General features: G+C 36.8%; 1 protein-coding gene and 1 long non-coding RNA gene across 5 annotated transcripts in view; both read right to left on the bottom strand.

Moving 5' to 3' along the window:
• LOC124272176 (oxidation resistance protein 1-like) overlaps positions 1-21,071 on the bottom strand; it is a 127,980-nt gene that overhangs the window by 41,218 nt on the left and 65,691 nt on the right. The window lies entirely within an intron of this gene.
• LOC124272179 lies at positions 205-19,889 on the bottom strand. Its single transcript, XR_006897276.1, has 5 exons — positions 19,686-19,889; positions 15,739-15,745; positions 2,762-2,766; positions 1,549-1,560; positions 205-216 (listed from the first exon to the last, which is right to left on the bottom strand). It is a non-coding gene; the product is annotated as an uncharacterized LOC124272179 (long non-coding RNA).

The following is a 21,071-nucleotide window of genomic DNA, read 5'->3' as shown; positions in this document are numbered from 1 at the left end:
TCACAAAAGTGAAATGTCAGAAAGTTTAACAATTTAATGGAATAAACAGAAACAGAAGAGAATTTCCATACTAAATACTGCCATACAGGATGGCCATTTACTATACATTAGATACTTTTATTTTGGTCTTTTTAAAAATTTAAGTCAATAAATTTGTTGAAATATTACTCTGAAAATTTCTTGAAGTTGGAAATTATAATTGACCTGAGAATGATGCTTTCTGATTGGCTTCTACTTCCTGTTAGTCATCATATTGGTCAGTCAAAGTGACAGTTCCTGCTAAGGAAATCGTGCAATTGAACATGGTGAGATCTTTGTGAAGTGTGTTAGTCCTTATACTGAATTGTCTTAAAAGGTCATTCTGATGTGACCTGTAACTGAATGTCCTCAGATCTTTGTGAAATGGTAGGGATCACTAAGGTCTGATTTTATTGAGATAGCAAAGGTCATGATTGTTTGTTTGCCTTGGTTTCACCCATAAACATAGTTCTGGTAAATTAGGACACCTCACATACCCAATGCATTATGGCAGCTAAGGGAGACAACTCTACATTGGGAGTAGCAGCACCACTCTGTTACCTATAGCTGGAAATACCTACACTTTTGAGAGAACTGACATGAGAAACTTCATCAATATTTAATTGTATTTCTGATCAGAAAGCGAGTGAAAGTGACTCTAATATTGTTACATCAATGCATCACAAATCATTATCTTACAAGAAATACACAATGAATGCTTGGATTTTTAAATACGAATATACTGAAAGTTTCGCACGCCAGGAATGGTCAGGTCAGCATTACACAATTGCCTATTATGACCCCAAAAAATTGAAAATATGATTGCCTAAGCATCAGAAATGTATGACAATAACTGCTTACAAACTGAACCACATATTGGATGATAATGTAAGCAGCAACTCATCAGCTGAGGCAGGTGGCCTATTGAGTTTTTCAAAACACCTGTGAAATACATGTTGCAAATAATTTCCATCTATTCACATCTTTTGGTATGAGGCTTGCACCACCAACATCAAGCTCTAAGGAGAGATGCTCTGTTCACTAGACAATGAGGTGGTCCCTTTCCACGTAACAGGGCTTTAAATGATAGAGTCTTCGGGGTGACAATTACTCTGGGTTAGAATAAACCTTCATTAACCCATGCTTGTTGTAAGACACAGAGGATTGGTTGATCCGACTCACGGACTTGGTTGATGTATGTCAGTTTACCCAAACTGCACAGAGTGATCAATGTTTATGATGGGAATCACTGAACTCTCTGGTTCAGACAGACTGCCATTATATAATGGGAATATTGCTAAGTGTGTCGTTAAACAACAAACAAATATCACGATGAAAATGACTTAACTTTAATCAGCTGAATCTTTCATAACCAAACATATCATGCATGTATCCAAAAGGACAGCAGCCATATTGAAACAGTAAATAAAATGTTGACACCATTCGCTCTGATTTATTATCACTGGCAACAAAATGGCTTACTACTGTAAACAAACAACTTACCATCATGATGTTTGAGTAAACAAATACCAGAAAAACATTCTGTTTATCTCAGTCAGTCAAAACAAACAATTTGCCAGACATTAATCAAAATAAATATGTGTTAGGGAAATAACAGCTTAAGGGAGATAACTCCTCTCATCATAACCTGCAAAGACCATGCACAGCCAAATTCAGCTTTTGAATAATTTGTGATTCGAGGACACAGGGAGATCAATTCATGTTATTGAATAAAAGCAAGCAAGCAAACACTCCTTCCTTATCTTTCATTGCCAACAGTCTTGACTTTAGCCAATATCAGCACAGAAACTTCCCCACCAACTAAACACAGATGGATTAATGAGAAAAATCCAATAACAAGATTTCCAACTCCACGGATGCTCATCCAACCTCCCAACTCACCATTAACAGCAAAATGACATCTATTATTCACAAGTAACATACTTAGGTCAGCAGCATCAAAAGAAAACAGAATAGCACCAAAATTCTTCAATTCTTGTTGACTCACATGTGAGGATTTGTATACAATCTACACGGTCTGTCATAATCAGAGATTATTCTGAGAAAGGGTGTTATCATTAGCTACTGGAGGGCACACAAACATTTCAGTCTCAGACACTGATGTTTTGGCCCCAAATGGTTCCTGTTTCTTTGGCTGATGTTACTGATGAATATTAATATCAGTGTATGAAATAAGGCCCTTCCGACCGCCCCAGACGGGTTAGATTTCTGACGGACAGTCAAGATGGTCTGGTGAACATTTTAGATGTCCCATACATCTGAGTAAATTCACCATATCTTGGTGTTTGGTCTGGTTAAATTCCATTTGGGCTGGTAACATTTTGAAGTTACCAGCCCTGATGTCTGACTGGGTTTTTGGCTTATTTCATACACTGTTAATATCCCTCAATGGCTCCAAATTATAGCTTTTGAAATGGCTTTAAAAATAAGGGGGCCACCTAAAATCTTGATATCTTGTGCCGATCTTTTAGACCTGCTTTTAACATGACAGTTTCAAACAGAGGATGGAAGCTGCTAAATACATCCTGCTCGGTCTGCTTGGGTAAGCTTCTGAATCAGTTATGACAGATAAAAATATGAGGAAATGAAATATCTGAATTTCCAGAATATGGACAATGATATACTCATGTATTTTGTTTTCCAATGTGGAGGCGTTAATAGAGTAGGATGCTTTATACATATGAAACAATATGTAAATAGTAATGGTTATCAGTTCATCAACCAAAGCTGACAAATATGTCATATAAAGAGGGGTTTTTCAAATCTCAACAACATGTAGCAGTTGAAGAAATGGAAAATTCATTCCAGTAGAGACAACATTGCAAAACACACTGTCCAGTATGTCTTTTGAAGTCTAAAACTTTGGTGAATAACAATTGTTCTATTACACAAAACACACTGTCCAGTATGTCTTTTGAAGTCTAAAACTTTGGTGAATAACAATTGTTCTATTACACAAAACACACTGTCAGTATGTCTTTTGAAGTCTAAAACTTTGGTGAATAACAATTGTTCTATTACACAAAACACACTGTCCAGTATGTCTTTTGAAGTCTAAAACTTTGGTGAATAACAATTGTTCTATTACACAAAACACACTGTCCAGTATGTCTTTTGAAGTCTAAAACTTTGGTGAATAACAATTGTTCTATTACACAAAACACACTGTCCAGTATGTCTTTTTGAAGTCTAAAACTTTGGTGAATAACAATTGTTCTATTACACAAAACACACTGTCAGTATGTCTTTTGAAGTCTAAAACTTTGGTGAATAACAATTGTTCTATTACACAAAACACACTGTCCAGTATGTCTTTTGAAGTCTAAAACTTTGGTGAATAACAATTGTTCTATTACACAAAACACACTGTCAGTATGTCTTTTGAAGTCTAAAACTTTGGTGAATAACAATTGTTCTATTACACAAAACACACTGTCCAGTATGTCTTTTGAAGTCTAAAACTTTGGTGAATAACAATTGTTCTATTACACAAAACACACTGTCAGTATGTCTTTTGAAGTCTAAAACTTTGGTGAATAACAATTGTTCTATTACACAAAACACACTGTCCAGTATGTCTTTTGAAGTCTAAAACTTTGGTGAATAACAATTGTTCTATTACACAAAACACACTGTCAGTATGTCTTTTGAAGTCTAAAACTTTGGTGAATAACAATTGTTCTATTACACAAAACACACTGTCCAGTATGTCTTTTTTGAAGTCTAAAACTTTGGTGAATAACAATTGTTCTATTACACAAAACACACTGTCCAGTATGTCTTTTGAAGTCTAAAACTTTGGTGAATAACAATTGTTCTATTACACAAAACACACTGTCCAGTATGTCTTTTTGAAGTCTAAAACTTTGGTGAATAACAATTGTTCTATTACACAAAACACACTGTCAGTATGTCTTTTGAAGTCTAAAACTTTGGTGAATAACAATTGTTCTATTACACAAAACACACTGTCCAGTATGTCTTTTGAAGTCTAAAACTTTGGTGAATAACAATTGTTCTATTACACAAAACACACTGTCAGTATGTCTTTTGAAGTCTAAAACTTTGGTGAATAACAATTGTTCTATTACACAAAACACACTGTCAGTATGTCTTTTGAAGTCTAAAACTTTGGTGAATAACAATTGTTCTATTACACAAAACACACTGTCAGTATGTCTTTTGAAGTCTAAAACTTTGGTGAATAACAATTGTTCTATTACACAAAACACACTGTCAGTATGTCTTTTGAAGTCTAAAACTTTGGTGAATAACAATTGTTCTATTACACAAAACACACTGTCAAGTATGTCTTTTGAAGTCTAAAACTTTGGTGAATAACAATTGTTCTATTACACAAAACACACTGTCAGTATGTCTTTTGAAGTCCTAAAACTTTGGTGAATAACAATTGTTCTATTACACAAAACACACTGTCAGTATGTCTTTTTGAAGTCTAAAACTTTGGTGAATAACAATTGTTCTATTACACAAAACACACTGTCAGTATGTCTTTTGAAGTCTAAAACTTTGGTGAATAACAATTGTTCTATTACACAAAACACACTGTCAGTATGTCTTTTGAAGTCTAAAACTTTGGTGAATAACAATTGTTCTATTACACAAAACACACTGTCCAGTATGTCTTTTGAAGTCTAAAACTTTGGTGAATAACAATTGTTCTATTACACAAAACACACTGTCAGTATGTCTTTTTGAAGTCTAAAACTTTGGTGAATAACAATTGTTCTATTACACAAAACACACTGTCAGTATGTCTTTTTGAAGTCTAAAACTTTGGTGAATAACAATTGTTCTATTACACAAAACACACTGTCAGTATGTCTTTTGAAGTCTAAAACTTTGGTGAATAACAATTGTTCTATTACACAAAACACACTGTCCAGTATGTCTTTTGAAGTCTAAAACTTTGGTGAATAACAATTGTTCTATTACACAAAACACACTGTCCAGTATGTCTTTTGAAGTCTAAAACTTTGGTGAATAACAATTGTTCTATTACACAAAACACACTGTCCAGTATGTCTTTTGAAGTCTAAAACTTTGGTGAATAACAATTGTTCTATTACACAAAACACACTGTCCAGTATGTCTTTTGAAGTCTAAAACTTTGGTGAATAACAATTGTTCTATTACACAAAACACACTGTCCAGTATGTCTTTTGAAGTCTAAAACTTTGGTGAATAACAATTGTTCTATTACACAAAACACACTGTCCAGTATGTCTTTTGAAGTCTAAAACTTTGGTGAATAACAATTGTTCTATTACACAAAACACACTGTCAGTATGTCTTTTGAAGTCTAAAACTTTGGTGAATAACAATTGTTCTATTACACAAAACACACTGTCAGTATGTCTTTTGAAGTCTAAAACTTTGGTGAATAACAATTGTTCTATTACACAAAACACACTGTCAGTATGTCTTTTGAAGTCTAAAACTTTGGTGAATAACAATTGTTCTATTACACAAAACACACTGTCAGTATGTCTTTTTGAAGTCTAAAACTTTGGTGAATAACAATTGTTCTATTACACAAAACACACTGTCCAGTATGTCTTTTGAAGTCTAAAACTTTGGTGAATAACAATTGTTCTATTACACAAAACACACTGTCAGTATGTCTTTTGAAGTCTAAAACTTTGGTGAATAACAATTGTTCTATTACACAAAACACACTGTCCAGTATGTCTTTTGAAGTCTAAAACTTTGGTGAATAACAATTGTTCTATTACACAAAACACACTGTCAGTATGTCTTTTGAAGTCTAAAACTTTGGTGAATAACAATTGTTCTATTACACAAAACACACTGTCCAGTATGTCTTTTGAAGTCTAAAACTTTGGTGAATAACAATTGTTCTATTACACAAAACACACTGTCAGTATGTCTTTTGAAGTCTAAAACTTTGGTGAATAACAATTGTTCTATTACACAAAACACACTGTCAGTATGTCTTTTGAAGTCTAAAACTTTGGTGAATAACAATTGTTCTATTACACAAAACACACTGTCCAGTATGTCTTTTGAAGTCTAAAACTTTGGTGAATAACAATTGTTCTATTACACAAAACACACTGTCCAGTATGTCTTTTGAAGTCTAAAACTTTGGTGAATAACAATTGTTCTATTACACAAAACACACTGTCCAGTATGTCTTTTGAAGTCTAAAACTTTGGTGAATAACAATTGTTCTATTACACAAAACACACTGTCCAGTATGTCTTTTGAAGTCTAAAACTTTGGTGAATAACAATTGTTCTATTACACAAAGCATACTTGGAACTGCAAACAATAATCAACCTGAACCAATTGTTTGTTGGTTGTTGAACACCACACTCAGCATGTTCTAGCTACAAGCTGACAGCCTGTAAACGATCAGGGCCCTGTTCCTCAAAGCGATCGTAGGGCTAAGGTGATCGTAACTCCCATACTTTAACATAGACTTACGACTGTCGTAGCGCTACGATCACTTTGAGTAATGGGGCCCAGATCTGAACCAAATAAATCAGTGGTTGATGCCAGGAGTAACTACCCAGGTCCTCGGGGTACAGTGACTTTCACTCAACCAAGACAATGTGCCTGGCCAAAGATCCTTCAATTGTTGGGTTGCAGGATATCTGTTGTAACCCAGAATCCCCACATACTTGTAGTTCAGCATGGCACATATTTCTCAGTCAGAATCAATGTATCAACACCTTGACAGACATCACTGGATGTCATGTCTGTGATAATACATACTGTGCACATTATCAAGTATAAATTCAACACTAAAACGTGCTGTGCATTCAAGGGGTGGACTGACCAACCTTGAAACACAGAGTTCTTATTATTCAGAATACACTGTGATGGCTGATGCACATGGAATCCAAATCTGGATTTTTTTAGATATTTATATCCAAGTCACAACATTATGTTAGTTTCTTTGTTCAGTAACGACACACTCAGCAATATTTCAGCAATATGCCAGCAGTTTGTATAAGTCTCCACCAGACAATCCAGCAACTGACATCATTAGCATAGACCTACACAGTTGGGGCACAATGTACCACTTTGACAGGATATTCACAGGTCATCTGTACATTACAGGTTGTTATGGAACATATATTGCAAAGTTCACCCTACATATATCACTGATTGTTCAGTTGGAAAAGCACAAAATCTATCAACCAGCAACAGGAAGACAACTAATGTTTGTTTGTTTGTTTGTTTGTTGTGTAACCCTGCACTCAGCAATATTCTATTGATCAACGAATTGGGATATGATGACGTGCATCAACAAATCAGACAGTCTAACCACTAGATCTTGTTAGTAACTTCTTATGACAAGGACTGGTTCTGATCCGGATCTTCCTGCAGTTCAAGCATAATGTTTGCTGAAGACCAATTCTAACACAGTTCTTAATGCAGTTTAAGGACTGGTTCCTGAAGTCCAATTCTACCACAGATCTTCACAGGGTACAATTATGGGTAGCTGAAGCCCAGTTCTAAGCCAGATCTTCATGAGGTACAAAAATGGGATCCTGATGCCCAGTTCTAAACTAGATCTTTATTGGGTACAAAAATAGGATGCAGAAGCCCATTTCTAAGCCAGATCTTCATGAGATACAAACATGAGGTTGCTGAAGCCCTGAGTTCTAAGCCACATCTTTATTGGGTACAAAAATAGAATTTCTGAAGCCCAATTCTAAGCCAGATCTTCACAGGGTACAAGCATGGGATGCTGAAGCCCAATTCTAAGCCAGATCTTCACAGGGTACAAGCATGGGATGCTGAAGCCCAATTCTAAGCCAGATCTTTACAGGGTACAAGCATGGGATGCTGAAGCCCAGTTCTAAGCCAGATCTTTACAGGGTACAAGCATGGGATGCTGAAGACTAATTTTAACCCGTTTCACAATGTGTTGAAAACAAATAATGAGCAAAGAAAATCTTGTTGACATTCAAATACAAAAACATCATCAGCTAATACCCTGATCCTTAAAAATGATTATCCGTTTTACATAAAATCAATGACCTCACCGAAACCTGAGAGGAGGAAATGCCATGCATGGATTTCCTAATTCAAAAACTTCAATCGTTTTGTGTCAAAATGAGCAAATCATCTGCTAAAAGCTCCCTCAACAAGTCACACTAATGTTTTCAGACCTCAGATCAATAAACATTTTGACCTTGTTAGTAAGTGCATTAACGTCAAACAGGGCTGATATTTAATTCATTTAAAACTAGTTGGGAGGTATCTCCCCTGCATCCAACTCATTACCCAACTGTGTCAGCAACAAACTCTATAAACACAAACCGGAAGAAATCCCGACTGAAAGTTCCCCCGTTTTCATTGGTCGGGATAGTGAGAAAAAATTGATTGGAGCATGTTTACAAGACCTTAAGAGTGTCTAAGCTTTGGAAGAGAAACTGTGAAGAAAGCGATGTTTGCCTTCGATGTGTAGCCATACTAGATGAAGTGGATCTCGTCCCTACTTTGACGAGTTTGGCAGAATGGGAAGATGCATCGTAGAATAATATTGATCTCTGGGAGGTAATCAAGGCTCGTGTGTGTACAGAATCCTTCCCATCGTATCCGACACAGCCAGCTTCTTGTAGACTAGGGGATAATTACAGTTGTAATGTAATCAAATGGGCATGAACCACAGTTTTGCATCATTTGAAGGCTCTCGGGAAAATTGCACAAATCAGTTGCTTATTCTGACGGATCCTGTAGGCATAGTGAATACATTTATACAAACCTAGATATAATTGTATCTCCTAGCAGAAAACCCATTTTATAATAATTATCATTCTGGGGCTTACCGATTCAAAAGGACAAAGGTTGTAAATTATGGCAAAAATATTTGAGTCTAAGAAAGACAAATCAGTGGTTTATGTTATGAGCAAAATCCCAAAACATCAACCAGTGAAAGGTGGAGTGAAGACGTTTTTCCTTCACAAACTTTTTACTGTTTTCTTTTACTTGTGACATGATTATCTGTATACTTATTGATAAAATGAGTGAACAATGCCATTCTAAAAATATCAAATTAACATTTAAGTATGTCAGCAAGTTATTTTTTATACCATATGTTTCTACTGTTTTTATCTACATATCTAAGGAAATCAGCTCGAGTCAAAGACATGTTCATGTTTGAATATTAAAATAACACTAATAAAAAACCTCTAGAATTTTCCTATTTTAATTTTAGTCAACTATGCATTTAGTGTTATAAATGATTAGTGCCAAAACATCCATCAGTTGCTATGAACCAACTCATACAAAGACATACGATAACTTCCATAACGATTTGTAAAAGTCAGGAAAAAGTGTTCTCATTGTACCTTGTGCTTGTGAGAACCATCCCTCCAAGAGTATTCAATCATAATATTGCTTGAAGCCAGAGACCATATACATGTATAGGTATAAGCAGAGACCATATACATGTATAGGTATAAGCAGAGACCATATACATGTATAGGTATAAGCAGAGACCATATACATGTATAGGTATAAGCAGAGACCATATACATGTATAGGTATAAGAGACCATATACATGTATAGGTATAAGCAGAGACCATATACATGTATAGGTATAAGCAGAGACCATATACATGTATAGGTATATGGTCAGTGCTTGAAGCTTATTCCACCTATTGTCAATATGAACCTCCTACCCACTGTGTGTGTGTTTCATAAGGGCAGACATAATGTGATATACTGAGGTTTGATAAAGACTGGCCGGTTCAAGTCCTTTTGTCTACCATGTAAAAACAAATACTAATCAAAACATCAGACACTGTGAATGACTCAAGTATTTCCACCATTTCATACTGTGACTCGTATGAACACCTATATGGATGAAATTAACTCAGTGGCATCATCTTGAACAGTTTGACATTAACAATTGAATCAGTATCTATACATACATTAGTAATAAAACATACCTGGTGAAGGCGAAACTTTACGCCTTTTTAGACGAGAGAAGGGTCCAGGTAGTTTCAACCCTATGTGAAATCTTCTTGGTTTGTGGACAGGGGGAACATGTGCCTTTACTGCAGACATTCTGACAAGTTCACACACAAATGGAATAGAATAGGACTCAGCAGTACTCTCTGCTGTACCCAAATGACAACAATAATTATCAGCAGCAAAAAGCACTCGAAGAGTTCACAAGGCCACTGACTAATTATATCAATATTGCAAGTATGTATAGGTGACCTGTCACCTTTTGATAAGATACCTTACACTTTCATTATCAGATTCCTGTGGTCTGATTTAGTAGCCTGACCAACAATTAATTGGAATAATTATAAATCATCAGTTCAGTTTGAATTCAGTTCGAAACAGAAAATCCTTGATCCAACATGAAGTCATTTAAAAGTGCACAGTATATTCTAGGTAGAAACAGTGACTACTTCCGGAGCTGCTGCGGCTTGCTGCTTCAAACACCTGCATCTGTCTCTCACCTGTCAGGGTTTATGAACCTTATTTATGATAACCCAGCTGCTGCTATCTCTCCCTGACCACTGGTCAGCAGTGACAGGACACTGGATTGTATCAGGGTCAGTCACCTCACAAACCCCTCAATAGCACACCTTTGGCCTCACAGTGGTCAAACATGCTTGTCCAGTATATCTGTGTCCACATGCCACTCAAACAGAAACCAAGACATGTAAAATGCCTGATCTATATTCCTCCTCAAGGCATTTCCATAATGTAAGATGCCTTTCTGAACAGTGCGTTTTCAACTGTAATGTTGAAATTATCTTACATACTGGACAGAATTTCCATCTGCACTCAGTACAGCTATGTCTTCTTGAAAATAGTTCACATGTGTCCAAACTTGGAATGTGCCTATAGAGATGAGTTGTGAGGTCACATCTGGTTCTGTTCACAGCTCAATATTTTGTGGTCTACCTTCCAATGTTTACTCTGAAACTATGCATGGTGATCTTGTTCTACAGATAGCTTATAACGCCACCATACCATGATGAAAATAGTCCCGTGACACAAGCTGATTACATTTTACAACACGAGAATTTCATTCAAGGCCTACACACTGTGATGCTAGGTATGTTCAACAGTAATGTGATCATAACATGCTGTGTGCCACTGTTAGCTGTCTCTTCCTTATTCCTTTTTTGCAATACTTTCAATCAGCATTCAAGCCATTTAGAAACGTTGTGAAAAAAATACTAGCATATGTACAAGTTTTAAGTTAGACAAGTGTCCTTCATTAAAATCATCAGTTAAAACCAAATAATGGATGAATTCAATAACTGCCCTAAGTGTAACACTATCAACTTCAGATGATCAAATGTGACTGTAATCTAACTTAACCTGCACACTGGAAAATCAGGAGGAACCAGTATTCTACAGTTTAACATTAACAATTTCTTTTCATAATTTAAAATCTGATAATATTACAGGTAGCCAAGCTCTTAAAAACAGAATTAGATTATCTTCTAAATCCACTGATGAGTTCACAAATCATTTAAATCCACTGCTCAATTAACAAATCTTCTAAATCCACTGATCAATTAATAAATCTTAATCTACTCTTCAGCTAACACAAATATATGAGCCCGCCTTATTCTACTGTAACACTGTCAATTTATATACCTCATAATGACACTCAATATTTGAGACAAGTATTTTACTCAAAATAGTTCAGTTCAACAAAAGTTTGATTAAAGCCCAGAAATTAAACAATCATAAATGTTGCCAGAAGACCAGAATATACATTACACACAGTATTCCCAGATGTCATACTGAAGTGTCTACGAAAACCACATTCCAAACCTAACACTGATGTTCAAACCTAACACTGATGTTCAAATGTTAGCATAACAATACTCCATAAACATGTCCAGATGATGCAACATTACAGCCCTGGTATAATCATGAACTGCAATGTTACCTCATACCAACATTCTGCTCCTCTTGAACTAAGGACAGTTGGGTACAACTTCGATGACCCAATTGCCATTGACTTCACAAGGTGCTCCCTCAGTAGTGACCTGCCCTTGTCACCTCCTTGACAATGTATAGCAGATATACCAGTTACCAAAATTTGATGTCAAGTGATTCACATTTTGGCTGCCCACTATTTCAATATGCGAGCACCCTTATCTTGTTTATCCCACCTCATTTGCTTTATATTATTTAACATGAAATGTGAAGGACAAATGCTTGTGTTGTTACGGAAATTATTTTCTTGTTGTTGGGACTGAGACGGATCTTTCAACATGGGTCAGGGTTTTACCTAGACTTATAAAAGTGGGAATCCAGGGGCCCTTTATTAGTATATTGTATGGGTCCTTGCTGGTAACATGAGGGTTCTGTAAAGTATTGAAATGGTGTAGTGTACTCAGGCCTTAGGTAACCAAAGAAAACTTTCCCACTGTGTAGAAAAACACAGGAAAGGCCACAGAAATAGTGGAAATAGCAACATAAACATATTCCCTCGCTACTGAAACAGTAAAAATGGCAACGAAAGACTATGAAACTGCAACATTTTTGTATCAGCGAACTTTGATCTCTACTGCGCATGCGCATTACGATCCGAGCTTCTTTCAAATTTCCGACCAACCTTGAATCGCCTTGCGTAGAAAAAGTATTGAATATGTCGAAATAATTGCTGTCAATCATTTCATACAAATGGAAAGTAAACAAAACAAGTGTGCACACAAGTATGATGATGATAAATGCCAAATAACGCAACAGAAATACTTGGAAAAGGGAATGTAACTTTTGTCCAAGCTGGAAAATGTCAACCTGCGTTCGAGACTTCCTCTTCCATGTGCGCATGCGCAAAATCAAAGTTGCAGACTCTTCGTTTTTTTATCCAGTTTTAGCGATTTATTAAAGTTGCCATTTTTACTGCTTCAGTTGTGAGGTATTATGTTTATGTTGCTATTTCCACGATTAATGTGGGCTTTTTGGGGTTTTCGTGGGAAATTTTTGTTTGTGTAGGCTGGTACTTCGTTCAGATAATGACTTCAGAGTCTGTTCAGTGATCAGTGGGGAAATGTTTGTTTGATGAGCTGTAGGTATTTTTGTGTGTCTCTCCAGACGCAGTATTTGGGTTTTACTGCATCCATTCTCTAATATTGTGCATCACGTAAAACCCTGATGGGTGTCGCAACTGTGGCGAAGTTATCTCACTGTCTGAGGTCAAGGACTAATAAACTAAAATGACCGAGATATACAAACAATAAAAAATAAGGGAACTAATTATCTGAATGTGTCTGAGCTTGAGGTGCACTGCATCTAATCACAACATCTAATCATAAAGACATTGCTCATCATGTTAGAACAGCATGTGATGCCGGGGGCACACATAAGCCAAAATGTTTGCCCCTGCTTGGGAATACACAATCTCACTGAGCTTAGCAATGTGCTTAAAAACACCTCCAGGACAGAATTTCAACCAACACACCACATGGTGAATTGTCTTTATGAAAGAAGGTGATGTTTGAATTAGTAATCCCAAGTTTTCCCATATGTTTAGCAAATCAAAGAGTGTACTTCTTTACTGTGGAAAGGTAGCAGTGAGAAATGGGCATGGGAGGATTACAAATGACACCTGGACAGGTCATCATCACAGTTCATATCTTGCACTAGAGAAGATTCATAGATGCTATTGTTATCATGGATAGCCATAGCATAACAGGAAGCCAAGTTCCATCCATCTATGTGCTGCAAGGCATCTTCACAGTGAAGGGTGTCACCTAGTCTGTCTCACAGTCCCTGAACCACATTATTTTCCCTCCCACCAAGCCCTATCTGCAGTGCTAAAGCCCTAAATAAAGCATGTCTAGATTTCCTCAGGTTCAGGCTTTGTTAACATCTGCAAAGAGAACTAACTCACCCTGGTCTCCCTGGGGCTCCTTTTCAATTTAAATGGGTTTGTTTGTTACTATCACAACTATATATATTCAGAGACTAAGCGTTAATCTAGGTGTCACCTAACAGCTTACTATAATAGGCAGCAAAGACTCACAGGAGTGAGAGTGACAACACTAGACATTGGCTTTAAATTCAGTGTTTACAGGCAAACCAAGATTCTGCCTCCACTTAAGACTAACTCTTAACCCATTTAAATTAAAAATGAGCCCCTGTCAGATGGGAAATTCAGAACCTGAGGGAATCTAGACTTGCTTCATTCAGGGCTTTAGCATTGTAGGAGGGTAAGGTAGTAGGGAAAATAATGTGGTTCAGGGACTGTGAGACAGACTACCTCCAGTTCAAAGATCCAGAAACGTTGTTGGTGAAAATTAGCAGTGAGTGGTATGCCAGGGCAACAATTCATGACCATGACTCACAGGCATGAGGGCAGTAGTGTTATGGTGTGGGGCATAAACTTATCAGGCATATTGATTTGGCTATTGTGAACACACCTTTGACTGACCAGCAGTATGTAGATGAAATATTGCATCCTGCCATCATCCTATCATTGCTTCATTTGTTACAATTATCGCTAGATATTTTGAACAATGCTTGACCACATTGTGCGCAGGTCTCCACTGACTTGGGCTGTCAATACTAAGGGCGACCATATACAAATCAACAGTTATAATGCCATCAAGGTGTGGAGGATGTATTCCCAACATGGATGACACATCGGATATTGATCTACATGCCCAAAACTCATTTCACAGACATTTATCGTCATTACACCTCCACTATCACTTCACCAGTTCCCAGCTTCAAACAAAATGGTTGAATACTGATAATCTTTGTTTATAAAGTGAAAATACAGGCCCTATGTCATATGCATCCAATTATTTCAGAAGCTTAATAACATAGAAAGATTTGGAAATTATCCGTCGGACTATGCATAGACCAAGTCAATTAAACAATTGACTCTGAAACTCTGGCCCAGTTCGTCAAGGGTGAAAACCGAACTCTTATAGTCAGTTAAATCCCCTGCCTCAGGAAGATGTTTTCAAGCCTGATAATTTAAACTGGCGGGTCAAAGTTCATTAAAGGTTTGCCTTATGATCCTCAATGGAGGTTACTTCAGGTCTGGATGCAATGATACAAAATGGCTGATTATGGAAACAATTAAAACAATATGGCAATCAAGGTAACATTTTACAATAACTTAATAAGTCAATCAAGATACCACAGTTTATGATATGGTTAAAGCAAGTAGAAGTAAGTATACAGAAACGTACCCAAGCCAAATCATAAAACAGAAACGTACCCTTGGAGTGAGTGAGTGAGTGAGTTTTACGTCGCACTCAGCAATATTCCAGCTATATGGAGGCAGTCTGTAAATAATCGAGACTGGACCAGACAATCCAGTAATCAACAGCATGAACATCGATCTGCGCATTTGGGAACCAATGACATGTGTCAACCAAGTCAGCGAGTCTGACCACCCGATCCCATTAGTCGCCTCTTACGACCAGCATGGGTTACTGAAGGCCAATATTCTAACCCGGACCTTCACGGGTCAAACGTACCCTTGGACAAGTCCATTTGGCATAGTGCCTTTTTCTTGATTGGAACTGTCATACTGTTGTATAAGATACATTCGATTGCGTAATATAAGAAACGAACATACACAATAGCGAATATTTCGCGATCCACAAAGCCACACGCAATCAGTGAACTGGAACAACTACATACGGTTTCAGTTTTGGGTTGCAGAATATGGCCTCGTCAAACAGTTAGTGTACCGTGTACCTTTCTGTATTTTGACTTTGTTTAGGGTACATATCTGGTATACAGAAACTTAACCTGGGCTACATATCTGTAGTACCTATGCAGACAACGACCCCTTCGGCATGAGTTATCTCCCCCAATCTCACTGGCATCCTCAAAATATTGTTATCTTTGTGTGGGGGCGGTGGGGTTGCCTAGTGGTTAAAGCATTCGCTCATCACGCTTAAAACCCGGGTTCGATTGTAAACATGGGTACAATGTGTGAAGCCCATTTCTGGTGTTCCCCTGCCGTGATATTGCTGGAATATTGCTAAAAGCGGTGTAAAACTAAACTCAATCAATGTTATCAGTCCCTCCCTGTTTACAAACATCACCATGTATACACAGAAACTCCAACTCATCCCTGAAATGTTACAGAGAATAAAAAAATTGCTATCCCTAAAAGGGTCGTGTATTCACGTTCTTTCAACTTCTAAATACCTATCAAAGATTTAAGACACGATAGATTCATAAACTGTCAGTAACTATCAGTAGCTATTGACGAAGGGAGGAGACAGCTATCCCTGCATATCTGTTCTGACGCTAGAGTAGGGTCATAAATACCAATAACGCCATACAAGATGACAGCATCAACGTCTTTTTAACATCAGCTTACATTAATTACCAATAACCTGGTTAACGTTGTGAAGGAACTGATACTAAATCACATCACCGCAGTGAACAAGCGCTGCAACGATGATCTACAGCACTACTGTCCGAGTGACAAAACATCCTCATTAGGCAATGTCAAGGTCACCCTGTATGCATGCATCTGGATCATGTACATCAGGTACTGTCAAGAGAACCATCCATTAGTGGTGACAAGCGCTTGACAAACCTTCCTGAAATAGGTGTCACTTTGTTACAAACAACACTGTTATGAAATGTGTTATGTACACCAATCTTCTACCATCTGCTTCCCAACAGTCTGTATATGACAATAGCGGAAGGTTTTCGGTATTGATTTGGAACATAAGAGGGTTATATATTTCTGCACGGGAGATGGTCAGAAATCCATTTCTACAATTGGAACAAAACAACCATAGTCTATTACATAGTAAGAAATAAAATTGACAATTTAAAATGATATCTGGATTGAATTTTAGACAAAACCCATTTGTATTTGTTTACAAAATGGCCTACCTATGTCAAAAACCAAAATATGTTATCAAGTGATACGACTGTAAATTTCTTATGACAATAGTTAATTACACAACATCTTCTGCTTCTCCTGTATCATATATGTCTCAGGCTTTATGAGGATTTGGGAAACAACATACAGAGTAAGTGTAGCAATAGGCTGACATTCAATCTCTGAAAATACATAATTTTGATTGAGATCGTTCAGAAAGTGGAAATTCAGAGTATCTAGACGTGCTTCATTAGGTCTACTGTATTACAGTCAGGAAAAGGAAAACCATGTTCTATTTTATTCTAAATTCCATTCAATATTTTATCAACACCTTGACTGTCTTTCACGAGTATACTTGTAGTGTCAATTCTGGCCGAATTGGTTTTTGGAAACAAGTTTCACATGTTGGCAAAATCGTCATAAGAAACAAACGTCTCCTGGCGGGGTAGCCTAGTGGTTAAAGCGTTGGCTCGTCACGCTGAAGATCCGGGTTCGATTCCCCACATGGGCACAATGTGTGAAGCCCATTTCTGGTGTCCCCCGCCGTGATATTGCTGGAATATTGCTAAAAGCGGTAAAACTAAACTCAGTCAGGCAGTTACCGCCAGGAGATGATTGCTTCTTGTGCCGGTTTTGCCAACATGAGAAACTTGTTTCAAATATCATTGATGTAGCTACCAGATAACTCGTAGTGGTAAATTCAGCCAGACATTGATACTACGAGTATAGTTGGGTGGCAGTCAACATGTTAATTAATTTTGGGAATCTCATGAGTGAACAAATTGCCAAATGGGACAAACCTAAAATGCTGTTGAAACAAACCTTAGTGTGTTCACCAGTGTTATACTTAAAAAGTATATCTGTCTTTGGATAATAGTTTGTCAATATACTGATGTCACAGTTGTTGTATCTACACTGCAGGAAGCCTAACTGTTACATACCAGTTACATCATTCCTGCAGCAATACTTTTAGAAGTAAATTTCTTAACTGAATCACTGGTAGATCATGAGAAAAATGTTTGTTCAGACAATTTCCGGCCTGTTTTACAAGAAAATGTTAATTGCTACACATAAAAAAACATCTGAACTGCAATCAAACAGGAGATACAAAAGTAACTTTAATAATGATTCTACTGTAATGTTCATTCCAATGTTCAGATTTTTAATGACCAATTTTGTTATCTCTGGCACGTTTTGTCTGTGAGACATTTTCCCCAAACTTGGTGTTGGCATATGCTCATGTGTAGCACAAAAGAAGGTGTGGTTTGTAATTCTATTGAAGGAAGTTACCCTATGGCCATTAGATAAACAAAAACACCTTTGTTAATTATTTATGTCACTTTGCTAACTAATTAATGAAACCAAATCCATTACTTATTGATGAATCCAATGTTACATACATCTGTGTTTACTCAAAACATAACTTGTCAGTAGAAACATCAAGGTATCCTGAATAACTTGCAATAACATGGTGACAGGTTTCTACCTACGAGCATCAGGACATTCATTTCAACATTTATCCAGACTCCTAACATGACTCCATGTATCTGAAAAGCATCAGCCATTATACAAAGTAAAAGCAAACAAGAAGACAAAGTCATCAATATCCCCCGCAATGGCAAAATACTCTTCATGATTATGTCTACGAGTTATGATTATTCAAATATTTAGGTGTGTATATAGAAAACTGGAAGGAGAGAAGGGAAAGGTTTTTAAAGTTCTGATCCAGAAAGGAGCACTATCACCAATTTCAGGCTATGTCAAACTTGTTGCCATGGAAATGCCAAAAATATTTTATTCAGAATTCCAAAACTACCAAGAGGCACCAGTACACCACCAGATCTATGTATGTGCCAAGTTTGGTGAAGAAACATTGAACGGTTTTAGAGTTCAGCTCCGGAAAAGAGCACTACCACCAATTTCAGTATAAGTCAAACTTGTTGCCATGGAAACGCCAAAAATATTTTATTCAGAATTCCAAAACTACCAAAAGGCACCAGTACACCACCAGATCTATCTATGTGACAAGTTTGGTGAAGAAATATTGAACGGTGTTAGAGTTCTGCTCCGGAAAAAACAAATGTGCATGGACGGACGGACGGACGGACGGACAGATGGACGCACGCACGGACGGAGTCCATTTTAATAACCTCCGCAAAACGCGTTGCGGGGGATAAAAAACACAACCAATGATAAGAAATCTAGGCTAAAGTAGGCTGCATTGTTCTGATTCCTCCTGTATCATAATGAATTGAGTTTATGAATCACTATCAAATAATATGTTCTGAATTCTTCTCAGACACAGCAGAAATATGGATGCATGTAAATCTATATATGGCATGTTTTGAAACCCAAAACACCTGCCCGTGTAGACTTGCCAATATGATCAGTCACTGTGTCTTTCATTAACAGTAAATTGTACATATGACCTCTCCCACGAGATGAATCTTCAGGAAATGTTTCATGAGGAACTGCAAATGTTGCTAATTACTCTTAGCTTGGTATGATGTTTCTGTAATAGTACACTGGACAAGATCCCTGTTCTGGCGTCGGTAGGTGTGTAATGAACACCTGAAACCTGTTGCACAAAGTGATCTTAGAGCTACGATTGTTGCAAGATGATGTTAGAGTAGTGTGCAAATGGGCCCAGAGGCCACAGGACAAAAATTCTGAGGTCAGTCTCTCCAACAATATTCCATCTATATCACTGAAAATGTTCGAGTTCATATGATAAACATTAAGGAATATGTTTTACTTGCTTATTTGTTGTTTCACGCCACACTTAGCAACAGTGATTTTGAAGCCTATAAAAATCAGGACAAATGTCCTGACTGGGTGTCTGGCGATAGGCCATTGACCTAAAGCTCTTTTTGACGATTTTTAAATCCCAATGCCATCATATAACTAAATTGTTAATGACATTTAATGTTGCAACTTGGATTCTAGATATACAGCAAAATTAAAAGATCTAATCCCACTGTTGATAAATATGAAATTTATTTTTGTAATATTTTTCAAATAATACAACTACAACATAAATAAATAGATTTTTTAATGAAAATGCAAGCATTTATAATGTCCAGAAATATCACAAAGAAGCAAAAACTATGGCGATTTTTTTTTTTCCATTTGTGACATGTCATAACATCCCGTGCCTTTTTCTTTTACATTTTCATTTTTACGTAATCAGAAAATTATTATATAAAGATTTCTTAAAAATATGTATGGTAAGCCTATTTCCCGATATCAGTGGCTTTCCGCTTTCGGTAACATGACTCAACAACAGAAAATACCTCCGTTTTGAAGCCGTATGAATAACATCTTGGTGAATCGTTTGATGGCGGGTATCATTGAAAGCTCTGAACATCAACAATATCACTTTACCCTTGCTGAGAGTATTTTCACAGATGTAAGAAGCGATTTTATTGGATAAAGATTGGTTTCTAATGGCGCTTTTCCGCCACAGTCTGCTATAAGGTCGTAGAGTGATTGGTCAAAATCAGACCGTGACATGAGGCAGCCAATCATATTACGGCAATGGATACTGTCCTAAGAAGCGAAAACTTAGGCGAAAGTTTTGGGTAAAATAATGCTATTCGGAACATATTAAGCACAAAATCGCTATCTATACGTAAATTATGGAACTTATTGGACGTATCGTGGTAGGTTATGACCTGTGACAAAAAATGCTTCATGCATATATTTTCGCATTAAACATCGTGTCCAAGCGTGAAGATTGAGGCGGCGAAAGCGAGATGTCACTTGTCAGTGACTTGACTTGTTGCATTACATGATCGCACACAAAAGATGGAAATAGTAATTTTATATATGCGTTTGACAACTTTTATGAATGCTATTGTTGATTTTATTCATTAGTTTATTCAATTTATTTAATGATTTCCTTGAAACATTGTTACATGCGGTTGGGGTCGGGAAACCCCATTTCTGATTGTCGAATGCTTAAAATAGCAGCCAATCGCGCAATCCATTACATGTACATTTGGTAGCTTAGTGTGATAAAAATGGATGCGTAAACACATACACGCCACGGAAACATGATCAAGATTTCGTAGTTAGGTTTTGATGAATTTGTAAATGATAATGTTCGTAATTTATTAGGTCCAATATGTGAAAATAACATCGAAATTATCGATCGGCCCGAGTGTCCTAATTAGT

Source organism: Haliotis rubra, unplaced genomic scaffold (assembly GCF_003918875.1).
Source record: "Haliotis rubra isolate DU_JTF1 unplaced genomic scaffold, ASM391887v1 Scf167, whole genome shotgun sequence".
Classification (NCBI taxonomy): Eukaryota; Metazoa; Mollusca; class Gastropoda; order Lepetellida; family Haliotidae; genus Haliotis; species Haliotis rubra.
Note: the sequence above shows the minus strand (reverse complement) of the source record. Positions and strands in the feature narration are given on the sequence as shown.